Source organism: Empidonax traillii, unplaced genomic scaffold (genome assembly GCF_003031625.1).
Source record: "Empidonax traillii isolate 1590-97213 ecotype Southwest subspecies unplaced genomic scaffold, ASM303162v1 scaffold40:size2234952, whole genome shotgun sequence".
NCBI lineage: Eukaryota > Metazoa > Chordata > Aves > Passeriformes > Tyrannidae > Empidonax > Empidonax traillii.
In genome coordinates, this window is record NW_020955233.1 from 1,127,241 (window position 1) to 1,140,628 (window position 13,388).

Sequence of the window (13,388 nt, forward strand, 5' to 3'; positions counted from 1 at the left end):
AAACTTCATCTCACTTCCGCCTTTTCCCACAGCTTTTCCCATCTCCTCCACGGAAAGCAGAGGTGTGACCGGTTTGACAGAGCCCCAGGAGGTCTTGCTCACATCCTCGCCCACATGGGAAACATCCGAAGCTTCTGCATCACCTGGGCAAGGAGGTAATAACAATTCCAGCAGGGACTGATTGTGTCTTGGCTGCTGCTGGTTTTTAGAAATCCTGCAGAATCCATCAGGTTCCTGGAGAGGCAAGATGGGAGCACTGGGATGGGAGGTGTGCTGGAGGCTGGGAGCACTGGGACAGCCATCCATGGTACTGCAGACCTATATACTTTTTTGCTTTCAGATAATGAAAACAAGAGGGGAAAAAATAAAATTCCCTTCTAGCCCTTTGGACAATGTCTGCATGTTAATTTAGCAACTTCCAGGCAGGACAGTATTTTTGTCCCTGCCTATGGCGGGGGGGTTGGAACTGGATGATCTTTAAGGTCCTTTCCAACCCAAACCGTTTTATGATTCATTCTGTGATTTATTGTATGGTAGCAAATTAATTTAGAACAAAAAAAAAAAAGTCAGCATCTGAAATAGAGTATTATTTCCTGCAGCATTAATCGGTGGCATTGGTGCCACATAATTTGTTACCAGTGGCATATTTCTGTATGGCTTCATTTCCTTAAAAGCACAGGAATTAGTTAGGTGTTTGCATTGGGAAGGGACTGGCAGGCACCGAGCATAATATGGGCAATCACCAGCGAGGCTGCACAGAGGCATTAAGGGTTTGTAAACCACAGTGTAAATGCCACAGCTCTCCTTCCCTGCGGGGATTGACCTGCTCTGAGGCAGATGTGGTTCATTCAGCTGAGCACCTTCCCCTCCCATATATAAGCGCAGAACAAGAATTCACCTCATCTAAGTAATATACAGCAACACTGAATCATCAATATTTGCTTCTCAGCAAGCTAACTGAGTAACTTCTCCCAGAAGGAAGTCTATCAGGCAGCATGCAGCCCTGTCCTGTAACGGGTCCTTGGGGCAGGTGAATCACAGCACTTCATCTGACACTGTAATTGCATTTCACCTCCTTATCTTCTACCCTGAGGAACTCCAATTGGGAAAATCCCCATCCCTGGTCAGGGCAAACAGCCCCAGAGAAGAGCTGCCAAGGGGAGAACCTGCTGCTGGGGAGAAGTGTTCAGAGCCGGGGTGATGGAGCAGCCAGAGGCACAGCCCACACCACCCGCTCCATGGCAGACTGGTGTGTCTGCAGCCATTCCCAGGAAGGGCTTAAGAGATGGGAGAGGGCTTAAGGCCAGCAGGTGGAGAGGGATGACTCTGCCACTCTATTCCACTCTGGTGAGACCCCACCTGCAGAGCTGCCTCCAGTTCTTGGTCTTCTAGTATAACAAGGACATGGAGCTGAAGGAGTGAGTCCAGAGGAGACCACAGAGATGCTCCAAGGGCTGGAGCCCCTCTGCTCTGGAGCCAGGCTGGGAGAGCTGGGGGTGTTCACCAGGAGAAGGGAAGACCCCAGGGGAACCTGAGAGCCCCTTCCAGTGCCTGAAGGGGCTCCAGAAGAGCTGGAGAGGGACTGGGGACAAGTGCCCAGAGAGACAGAACAAGGGGGAATGGTGTCCCACTGCCAGAGGGCAGGGTTAGGTGGGGTATTGGGAAGGAATTTTTCCTTGTGAGGGTGGTGAGATCCAGGCCTCCTCTGACCAAGCATTAAAATGGGTTGCCCTAAGAAAAACTTTCCATGTTTTACAGGGATTCAGAATTGACTCTAAACTGATCTATTTTATACACATGCATTATAGATTTGTATAACCGTGACCTTTTGAGAGCCATCCTGTGCACTTGTAATTGCATTACATATAAACTGTGTATGAACTATTTCAACCAACAGCTTCCAGGTGATGCGAGGGTAAAACTCAGGGCTGGGGAAAGGAGAGGAGAGGTGGGCTCAGAACATCAAGTACTGAAGAGAAACGTGCCTCTAACCTCAGCTCTGCAGAAGGTTCACGAGATGTTTCACCCTCAGACCTCAGTGCTTGCTCTTCAAGACTCAGGCAGGAGCTCAGGTGACTTCTTTAAGGTGTGCTGAGACCCCTGAGGGCAAAAACGAGAGGTGCAACAGTGACTTTAGCTGCCAAAATCCTAAAAAATTAAATGCTTTGGGGGCTGATCAGGAAACATCAGAAATGCTAGAGGAATTAGGAAAAAAAATCTCCAGCTTGATGCTTTCTTATGGGCCTTTTACAAGAGACCTTTCCTACAGATAACTTGGTAACTCCATCATCAAACTTCCCCTAAAGCAGGGCAGGAACAGCTTAAGTCTCCAGGTCAGAGCTGGTAACTGTGGCAGTGAATCTCCCACAGCAGCCCTTGCAGTATTAACATTTAAAAAATCACGAGACCTCAAATATCCCGACGCTAAGTCTCATGACCTTTAAGTCAGCTAGATTCAGGTTTCTTTTTCTTTGACTCTCGCTATGCTTTTGGGATGGAAATAAAAGACCATGTTAAGTTTAGGGAACATTGCAGGGAGCCTCCACCAACCTTTTCTTCCCACATTTACACTTCTGGTCCCCTAAACTCAGGTATCATAAGTTCGGATTTATTTTAAAGCAGTTCTTTCACTGTTGACTCATTTTGATAATCCTTGTTTTTAGGACAATTCTTGAAAGATTTTTAAGCTTGGTGGAAATGAGTCTTCCTTCAAGGCTCACACTGACCTGAACCAGCATTAAGTTGACTCTCACAGAAAATCACTTCCCAAATAAGGAGAGGCCTCGTGCATTTTACAGGCTACAAGGAGAGCGAGGGCTAAGAGTCAAAGACAGAATATTAGAATATTAGAAAATGCCCCAATCCACGTGCTGTGCCATGTCCCTGGGCACACAATACCCCAGGAGTCCTCATTCAACCCTCTTGCCACATTTTTTCTTTTGATAACACACTCCCCTGAAAAACCAAACCCCAGCTCAGAGAACGCTGTGCTTTGAGCTGTGTTTGTTTGATTGGCTCAAATCAAAATGTGGAGTCAGGTGTTTGTTGGCTGCTCCGGAGCACTGAGAAAAGCCCTTTCCTGCTTTTCTTCTGCATTCCCAAGGTGCATATTTTAGATAAAAGTCCCATTTCTGACCGGGGCGCTCACTGCTGCTCCCAAAAGGAAGAAGGCAGGGCCTGCTCCTGCTCTCCCCCACCCTTCTCCCCATCCCAGTGTGCCTTGTAGCTCCTTGCCCTTGGCTTTGCCACAAGCCAGGAGGGACCCCTGACATCTCTTTTTCCGGACAGCAAACGGGCATAGAAACCCCCAGATCCTGCTGCCCACATTCAGGGACCTCAAGTCTCCCCTCGGTACCCTCCAGCTCCTCGGCTGCTCCTTCGGCCCCGAGGCTGGATGTGGCAGCAGGCACAGGGACGCTGGTTCGGCACAGCCTGGGGACACCCAGCCACCTCTGCCAGCAGCTGTGTTTGTACGTACAGATAAATATACACGGAGCAGAGTCGAAAAGACAGAGTCAGCTCCTCTCGGGGCCCGGCGGCTCCTGTTACCGGCGGCTCCTGCGCCCAGCGCACGCACGCTCTTTATAGCAGCCGTCGGGCTGGCACAGAGCGCAGCAGATGGTCAGGGCAGCTTGGCCCGGGGCCACTGTCAGCCCTGGGCTCCTCACTTCACGGGATGTGCTCACCGAGGCCACCCGGGGCCTCCTGCACACCCACGGGCTGGGCAGGGCACTGGTACCGGGGAGAGAGCCGGAGCAGTTGCTGGCGTGGCAGGGGTAACGCTAAACGGTCTCAAAATTGCAGGGTCCCCACCCCAGCATCACCATCTGCTACGGAGGGTCCTGCTCCTGCATGAGCAAAAGCCTGGGATAGCTGCAGGCAGAATTTGGCAGGTAGAGACACCCTGGGCAATGCTGAATGGCAGAGGGATCACAGCGCCTCAGGGAAACCTCAAAAGCCACAGTCACCCAGTAACGACCTGCCTTTGGTGGCCATTGTTGATGCAGCTCTGGCTGCCCAGAGTCCCAGGAAGGAACTGGTGCCCCGTTTGCCCCTAGGACAAGAGCACAAGGGGCAGAAGGAGCTGCAGGAGGAGCAGGGAAGGGGTGGCAATGGCAGGGGCAGGAAGCAGGTCTTGTGCCCAGCCACCACCCCATGGGTTGGGGACACGGGCAGGGAGCCAGGGCTTGCAGCTGGGCTGCGGGGAGAGGGGCCACGGGTAGGGATTGGCCATGGGTATCACGTGGTGTTTTCTGCCCCCCCAAATTAGGTGTTTCACGCCATCACCAATCAATTGGGATTTTCTGGACAAGAGCAATAGTTTCTCTGGGCAATCACCAGAGAGCACCCGTGGCAGGGGCACAGTGGGGGCTCTGTGGTGCATTGGAACAGGAGTTCCTGCAGCACTAACACAGGTGGGCACGTGAGAGCCCAACAGCTCTGCTCCAAACTGTGCTCTCAGGAGCTCCAGGCATCGAGCACAGCCATAAAGAGCAGAGACAGCAGCGCTCCAACTTCCTGGCACTCGGGGAATCTTCCTGGATCACGTTACATTCATGTGTCCTTGGCTCATCTCTGTACAGTTGAAAAACACTGTAAGGGGAGCCAGTTAATTGGGACAGCAGGGCTCAAGGAGCAAAACCCAGAGAACCAGCTCCTGCTTAATTGGAGTCCTGCTGGTTTATCCGAAGCAGCCTGTTTGCCCAGCCCTGCTTTCTCAGGTGCTCTCCGGCTGCTGGTCAGGGTCGGCTGCCCACCAGCGCTCCGTGGTGCTCCAAGGCTGCTCTGCAACATGTCCTGAGGATTGGCCAGTTCCCACTGTTGGTGGGATGATTGTGGAGTCCTCATCCCTGGAGGTGTTCAAGAAACAATTGGACATGTCGCTCAGTGACCTGGTCTAGTTGACAAGGCAGTGTTCAGTCAAAGGTTGGACTTGATGATCTCAGAGGTCTTTTCCAACCTAAATGATTCTGTGATTCTGTGATTTTGGTACCAAATGAAGCAGAAGGAAGGAAGGCATTAAGGGTGATGGCTGGGTGTTGCCCCCACACTGGCATGGATGAGGACAGTGGGGTAGCTGCAGTGACACTCAGCATTCACTCTGCTGGTGCTGCATGTCACAACCTGCCCTGCATTAGCACGATAGGCTCCCAGCCCTGGGGGGATGTTCCCAGGCACTGCTACGGTACAAATAAATAACAACAATAATACTCAGCGGGTGGGGAGCCCTGTCATCTGACCCAGTGCTGATGGAAAGAGCAAAGAGCCTGTGTTTGCCCCCAGCAATGTGAATCCACTGGCATCTGGTTGCGGAGCGGGGAGGGCTGACGGTGGTTTTGGAGGGAGTGGCTGTGGCAGTGGGTCCGTGGTGACAGAGCTGCGCTGGCACCGGCACCCACACAGTTCCAAACTTTACTGGTGCAAATCCATCCCAGGCAGACAAGCTCCAAACACCAAGTGCACCATGCACAGCCCTCACACCTAACGCCCAGGAGACCTTCTCTTACCTTTTTATAAGGAATACTTCTAGAGTGATGAAGATGCTTTGCCTCTTCAGTGTTTTCCTGCTCTGAAAGGGGACCAGTCCTCACTTCCTTGGCTCTGAAGGGGTGCTCACAGGGGTCGGGTCTTTTTTCTTGAGTAATTCTAAAGCAGAAAGGACACAGATCAGGAGGGCAAGACACACCCCCAGCCCAAAGGCATTGGCTCTGAAGGCAGCCCTGAGCCACGGGTAGGGAAGAGGCAGGAAAAGGGCCAAATGGGTCACTGGCTGATGTCCCCATAGCACCCTTGAGCTAAACCAGGTGAAAGAAGCAAAACACAGATTTGAGAGAGAACTGCTCCCTTCCAGGTGGGCAGCTTGGTCGCTCCAGGCCTGGGAACTGACAGTGCTGTTTTCCTTGCAGGCTCTGCCCATGCTGTGGAAGCAAAGATGACAACAAAGACAATGACCCCAGTAAGTCAGTTGTGGGACCAGCACTAGAGTAGGTGACACCAGTACTTAAAAATGCAATCTCAAGTACAGCAAGCTGGGGCTTGTGAAGGACTCTGCCTTTCTCCTCCTGCTTTTCCACTTCTGGGGAATCTTGGGAAAAATAAGAGCTTCCTCTGATCCTACCACATAGGAGGGATAAACTCCAAGTGGTGTTGTATCAGGGTGCAATACATAAATTACCACTCTCACCACTCCAGTTACCCAGTTTCCAGGGTACTAATCAATTTCCATACAATCACAAAAGGCTTTGAGTTGCCATGAGCAGCAACACCCTATGTGAGACCTGGTTGCTCCAAGCCCCATCCCACTCAGCCTTGAACACTTTCAGGAATGGGGCATTGACCTCACTGGGCAACCTGAGCCACAAAGTTATAAAATATTTCTAGAAAGAAAAAAAAATAAAAACAAATACTATTCTTATTAGCAGTGAGGTGGCTGATGCTCCTTCCCACCCAGTTCAGCTGCACCAAATCCAAACAGGTCTATCCCTGTCTTTAATCACAATATGTGAGCTTGGCTGGATGAGCAGGGAAGGGGGGTGGATGGTACCTCCAGCTCATCTCCCAAAGAACAAAATGACAAGCTCTGCTGAGCACTGTGGCAAACCTGGGACTCTCTGGGCAATCTGAAGGAGCTGGCAGGAGAGAGAGGCAAAGCAGAGCATCATTCCTGGGGTAACGGCCCATGCACACTCCTGCCCTGAGGCTCAGCCCATCACATTTCCAAGAGGAAAGCTGAGGGAGTAGCACTGTCCTTGCAGCTGTCTCAATGACAGGAATAATGTGCTGCAGAGCTAAGGGGGACAATGGGACAACGATAATGAAAATACAGGAGTGAAAATTCATTACTGGAGTCTGCTCGGGAGCATCCTGAGGGATCCCCTAAGGCTTTCTGGGCTGCTTTAACCCTTTGGGCCTGGTTCTGGTACTCAGGCTGATGTGCTGGGCTGCTGACTGTGCTTTACTTCTCTTTTTTTTTTTTTCCATTTCTCTGTGAAAACAATGATCTCCTTCTCCAAACAAAGCACCGTGCATCTCAGAGACCTATAGGGCCCTTTGGTCTCAGCTTCCTGGGACTGTGCACACAGACCAAAAAGCATAATGGTTGATTTTTGGTCAGCTTCTCAAGGAAAGAGTCTAACAACATTTTCTCCTATTTCCAACAGCTCACGTGGAGGTGGGAGCAGGGAAAAGGCAAGACACAGTGACCAGACAACACATAGCGACCAGACAAGACAGCCAGCCCAATTCCACAGGTGAGTTCATTCCCTCCCGAGGGGAGGAATCTTCCCTGACTGTTTTTTGGCCTCCTGGAGCAGAAGGGATCTATTTCAGCTCTGTTAACATTGCTTAGGTCTTAATGCTGATAATGTTTGCATCCTGTCAGGACTCTGAAAAGTTAGAGATGCCCATCAGGCATCTCCATGGCAACCCTGGGATGCTCATCCCAGCTGGGTGCAGTGTCCATGTCAGAGTGACAGGCTGTCAGGGTCATCTCCCACTGTCCTTTGGAAGGGCAGTGGGAACTGAGAGGGGGTCTGGCTCCTCTCAAAGCATTCCCAGGCTGCTGGGGGAGCAGCACACCAAGCGCCTGGGGGCTTCAACCTGGAGAACCAGCAAAGCGGTTCTTCCCAGCTGGTAGCAAAATACCTGGCAAAGGTACTTTTGGCAGGGTTTTTTGGAAGTTACTGGTACCTGGCAAAGGTTTTCTTGGTGGGTTTGGCTGATGTAGAAATGACTTGGTGTTTTGGGCTTCTCTCACTGCCAGAAGGTGCAGCCTTTGCTCCTGACACAGAACCAAATATGGGTAGACCTTCTCAAAGTCAAGAGACAGATATTTCTCAGCTTCTCCAAGTCATGGGCAGACTTGCTTCCATTGCCAATATTGTGTCCTCAGCTCATCCAATAGCTCAGGTGTCCAGGACCACCATCCAGCTCCTTCCACAGCATCCTGGTACCTTGGGTTGGGAAGAGATAACCCCAGTGAGAATTGTTGCACGACCTTGCCTCCAAATGACCATTCCAGTCCTTTAGCTCTGGCTCCAGGTAAACACAACCAGGGAGCATGTCCACCTGCAGGCAAAGTTCCCAAGGAACAACAGCTCTGCTGTTGTGGCATCTCAGGAAGGAAGGTTTGGAGGTTCAGTCTCTTTCCTTCAAACACCACAACTCACACTGAGCTCCAGGTATTTGTTCCAAACTTGTTTTCCATTTACCTTTGTCATTGTATCAGAGAATACCAGGTTGGCTGGGCAGAGGAGATAACTGCTTTGTCTATTGGGTCACCAAGAAGGGCTTTGCTCATCCCTGCAGCAGAGAGATGTTGATAAAATGCAAAAAAAAATAGCACTTTCTGCATCTCCCAGGAAGTGCCATGCCGCTTGTTTAATTAGAAGGGGCAAGGCTCCCTCCTGAGTAAACCAGAAATAGCCTTCCAGGGAAAAAATAAACCTGTCTGGGTATTCTGGGGGACTCTCAGAAAGAACAGCTCAACAACCTCCCCCAGTCTTCCACAGTACAAGAGCCAAAATTTCAGAGGAGGGGTATGTGGAGAAAACCAGTCTGCTCTGGGGGAGAGACCCCCTTCATATTTAATACTGGTGTAAGCAGTTAGAGCATATTTTGCACTCCCCCCTCATTCCTTCACCTATGTCTCCTCACACATTTATAACCATGTTGCCCATCTCAGATGCATTTGGTGTCGTACATCACCCACATGTCCCAGGGCAGTTTTATGGTAAGTGGTTGATCATAAAGCACGTCGCCCAAGGGCACAGCTAATGGATAATTTGGATTACCAGGACACACTGGCAAATGATCCCTAAATCCTCTGCAGGGTCACACTGGCCCCCACTGCCTTCAAAGGATGAGTTATTTGAAGACTACCCACGAATTGATGTCCAATGACCGTGTGCAGCCCAGCCAGGATCCTCATCCAGCAAGGCCAGCAGCAAACCCCAAGCCAAGCAGCAGGGCTGAAGGTCAACCAGACAGACAAGGCAGGATAGCTCTGGAGAGCCTGGCAGCCTTTGGTGGCCAATGTCCTGTCAGCAGCCCCCTCCCTCCCTCCCTCCAGCAGCCCAAGTGCTGGGACAGAGGCACCCTGCCCAGCAGAGCCCCATCCAGCTGCGAGGGAAGGAGGAGCTCCCTGTCAGAGTGTGACCCGAGGTGGCTGAGGACACACAGCCACTCCTGCAGGTCTCTGCCATGGGGCATCCACACTGGTCTTTTCTGTTTTTAGGAAACCTTAGCAAAACATCTGCTGAATCTCCCGCTGCTGAAGGCTTGTTCTTCAGGAACAAAGAACAGCGGCCGTCATGGCAATGTTGTCACTTGTCACTGAAAAAAGGGAAAGTAGGAGGAATCAGCAGAAATGTTTGCAGTGCTCTCTCTGAGCACAGAGCTGTGACACTCTCCCTGAGCCACACTCACTCCTCTCCCTGCTCCCTACTTACACAGCTGCTCCCAGCACCTCTGCGCAGGCAGGGTGTCCCCAGGCTCCCCCATGGAAGGAGAGCTGTGCTGTATCTCAATCAGGCTTGACTCTTATCCCCAGGAGTCCCACCTGGGATGCAGTACCTCCTGCCAGAGGCTGCCCACCTGGGGACAGGTATTTCCCCACAGGACACGGAACTCACCTCCAAAGGCAAGTCTCTTCCTTGGGGGTCACGCCATTTGATTCAATTTTGTGCCGGCCCTCATTGTCTCCCTGTCATCTGAACACATCCTTGACCTCTCCAGCAGGGCTATCCCAGCCATCAGTTAGCTTCCCACTTGTGTGGATACCAGGAAACTGGATACATGGGCTTATAGTTCAGTGGAAAGTTCTGTTGCTGTCTTAAATCATAAAGCACAGCTGCTGACACAGCAGAACTGCAGAGTGAACGGCCTGAGCAGTCTGGGGATGGAAAACGCTGGGATGAGAATAAGGGCAGCGTCTTGCAGCTCTGCTGGAGAGAGGAAGAAAGGGCAAGGGAGGCCAAGAGAGCAGATTAAAACTCACCAGAGTGCAATTGTAATGCGTTATCCCCCGCAGATGCATCCTGACATTCTGAAGTTAACTTGTGAGAGGGAGAGGAAATGGGAGCTGGATTCAATGTCTGCAAATGCAAAGTGATGTCTGGGAAAAAACAAAACAACCCCCAGACTACAAATATATCCACACGTGACAATGGGCTCTGAATGAGCAGTTCTGAGGAGCAGACATATCTTGGGCGTCTGGGTGGGCAGTGCTGGGAAAATATCCACCTCCTGGATGGTGAACAAAGCCAGGCTAATGCTGGGATGGCACTTGGACAGGAAGGGCACGGAGAACAGGACAGGAGCCATCGGCACACCTGCACGTGCAGCGGCACAACCATCCCTGGACAAGGGCTCAGAGGAGGAGGAGGAGCAGCAACAGGGAACAGCCCCTGCACAAAGGCTCTCCAGCTTGGAGGTGACACTGCTAACTCCTTCATGGACAGCATGGCTAGGAGAAACAGGGATGCTCTTCGTCATGACCCAAGAAGCCACAAGCACCAAACGAAAGGCAAAAGTTTCTAAGCAATGAGTGATGATGACCCAAAAGGGTCATCAAGGATGTTAGTTCCAAAGTACATTAAGATGGGTTCATCTTAACCTTACTTTGGTGTTGCCTCCAATGGAGTTATGTGCTCAGGTTTCCTCTCCAGGCAGTGGGAAGACCCCACAGCACAGGGACATAACCATCCCCCCCAAGGTGGAACCCTAGAGCAGGTCAGGAGAACGTGCACCGAGGAGAAGGGCAGCCCTAGCACTTTTTCCAATGCTGGTATCTACAACAGCCTTGCAAAAGCACTTGGACACCCTCAGCCTCAGCCCTGGCAGGACTGAGGTGTCCAGCAGCCCCTCTTTGGCGCAGTGGAGGCAGGATATCTTCCCATCACACCTTCTGCAACCTGGAGCCTTTACAGACTGTAGCAAACCTGCACAAGAGTTAAAACCCTTTCCCAGCAACACAGCCTGCAATTTCCCTTTCCACCCAATGGGATTCAAATAACCTAATTCTTGCTCTACATTTGTATTGTCTCTCTCTCCCACCCCATCACCCCTGGAGAAATGCCAGCCATGTGGTAAATACATATAATTGTGGCACTGCGATAGCAGCTCTTGTTATCCAGCTATTAATTCACCTCCCTGGGATTTAGGTGAATATTTGAAATCCTGCAGGAAGTCCAATGAGCTGCCTTTATTTGAAAATCAACATGGCATTAACAGGCTTTCTCCCTTTCCTTCTCAAAATGCAAATATTTTACCTTCAAAAATATCCTGGCCCATGAAAAGATGTCATTGCTTTACCTCAGGCCAGCAAGGAGGTTCCTCTGCATGCAAAATTCATGGCCATGGAAATTTTTGGAGCAGGAGGCCTCCCTGATGTAGGGGAGGCAGTAGCACCTACCTCAAGCACAGCCTGTCTCTTCCTCATGGCACGCACAGAAAAGCACCATCAGAAATATTCCCTTTCCTCTCTCAAGTTAAAAACAGAGGATAAAAGGGAAGAAAAGAAAATGCAAAAGAGCCTTCAAAAACCAACGACGTTCTCCCCAGGGACTGGCTTTTCTAGGAAGGCAGGAGCTCCTTTCAGATGCTTTCAGTGTGCTGGAAACACATTGTGGTTGGATGCAGGTGAGGCCGGCATAAGAAGGCAACAGAGCTCAGCCCACGGGCACCCAGCTCACCAGGAAGAGAGATAAAATGAGGCTTTACCAAATTTTACAGCCTGGTAGGAAGGAAAATGCCAGCAGCTGTCAGAGCAGTGACCACCACGTGCTTGGCTGTGGAGGCTCCAGCTCAGAGCTGCCAGGAAAGGAACACATCAGCTCAACATCAGCTGACACCATCAGAGCGTCCACACTGAGCTTGGCTCAGATCCCAGCGTGGCCGGGGCTGCACCCCTGAAAATTTGCTTTTACCAACATCCCCAGACAGATTTTTTTCCTTTGTGTTGTCACTGAGCCACCACCTCTCTGGAGCTGGAGAGGACTGAGGGCAAGAGCAGATCTGGAGGAGCAGCGAGGCCAGAACACACAGGGAAATCCCTGTGGATGGGAGGCAGGAACAGAGCGTAGAGGATTGGAGCAGAATTTGGCACAGGACGCAGGTGAGATCAGAGTTAGGATTCAGCCATGCCAATGAGTAGTTCAGGAGATCAGACTGGCCCGCCTGGGTTATGAAGGAGAAAGGACCACAGGGCCAAGGGTCGCACCCCAGATGAGTGGCTGGGGACGAAAGGGTGCTCCGTGCTGGGCAGGAACAGGCATGAGCTGCAGGGCTCAGTGACAGGTGAGAGGGGAGTGCTAAAGGCCAACAGGCAGATGGCAAAACTGTGATTAGAAAGTCACTCCAGCCATAAATCTTGGGGACCTGGAGACGGGCAAGCCCCAGATGGCTTGGAAAGTCTGCCTGGTGGAGCCCAGCACAACTCAGCATGCATCTGGCCCTCCTTCTCCTCACCAGGTTTTAACCACCTCCAGTCAGCTCCTCATTGTCAGAGCTGAACTAGGAACCCCTGAACCTGACACCACTCCACTGACCAAACTAAAAAGCAAAACCACTTCCTAGAGTAACAATAATATTATCATCCATCCTGACAGGGAACTCTTGCAGCGTTATTGGGGGTTACATGCACATCCCATTCCCAACACTCCCCTCCTGGCAAGGATGTTGTGGCACCATCCAGGGGGGCACAGAGGGTGCAGGATGGTGCAAAGATGCACCAGCAGAGCTGGGTGGAGGAAGGTTCCCCATGGCCACACACGCTATTTCTGGATATGCTGAGGAGCTGCTCGGGGCTGGATTTGCAGGCGAGCATGGGGGCGTATCAGCTGTCCCTGCTTTGGAAGGGGCTCAGGAACAGCACAGGGGCAGGAGACTGGGAGGGAACGGGATTTATATAGAGATCCACGGGGAAAACCCGTGCCTCCAAACATAGTAACCTAACACCAGGTAGTAGTACCAGCTCCTGCCTGTGGATCCAGCACAACAACTTTCCCCATCCGCAGCCAGAAGAGCCCACTGTTCTCTCACTGCTGCCTGAAAAGCAACATCCACAAAAAGACACCCCACCCATGCCAAGCTTCCGAACCCCCTCTCTGCTAGTGGGTGCCTCCTGCAGCCCATCCCAAAGCTGCCAGAGAGCCCTTCAGCCCACAGGTGCTGTTGCTCTCTCGGGACCCCTGGCCAAGCCAGTGGGGGTTTGGCAGCATAGCCGGGACAGGGGCCAGGAGTAAAATTAGAAAGCCTGTCCCTGCCAGCTCCTGCTTCGACCTGCAGGGACCAGCTGAGCCCAGTTGCTAACCTGCACTGTAACCCTTCATGTCCCCTCTCCTGGAGGCTGGGACAGTTACTAGAAAGCCAGGGATTTGCAGGGCTTT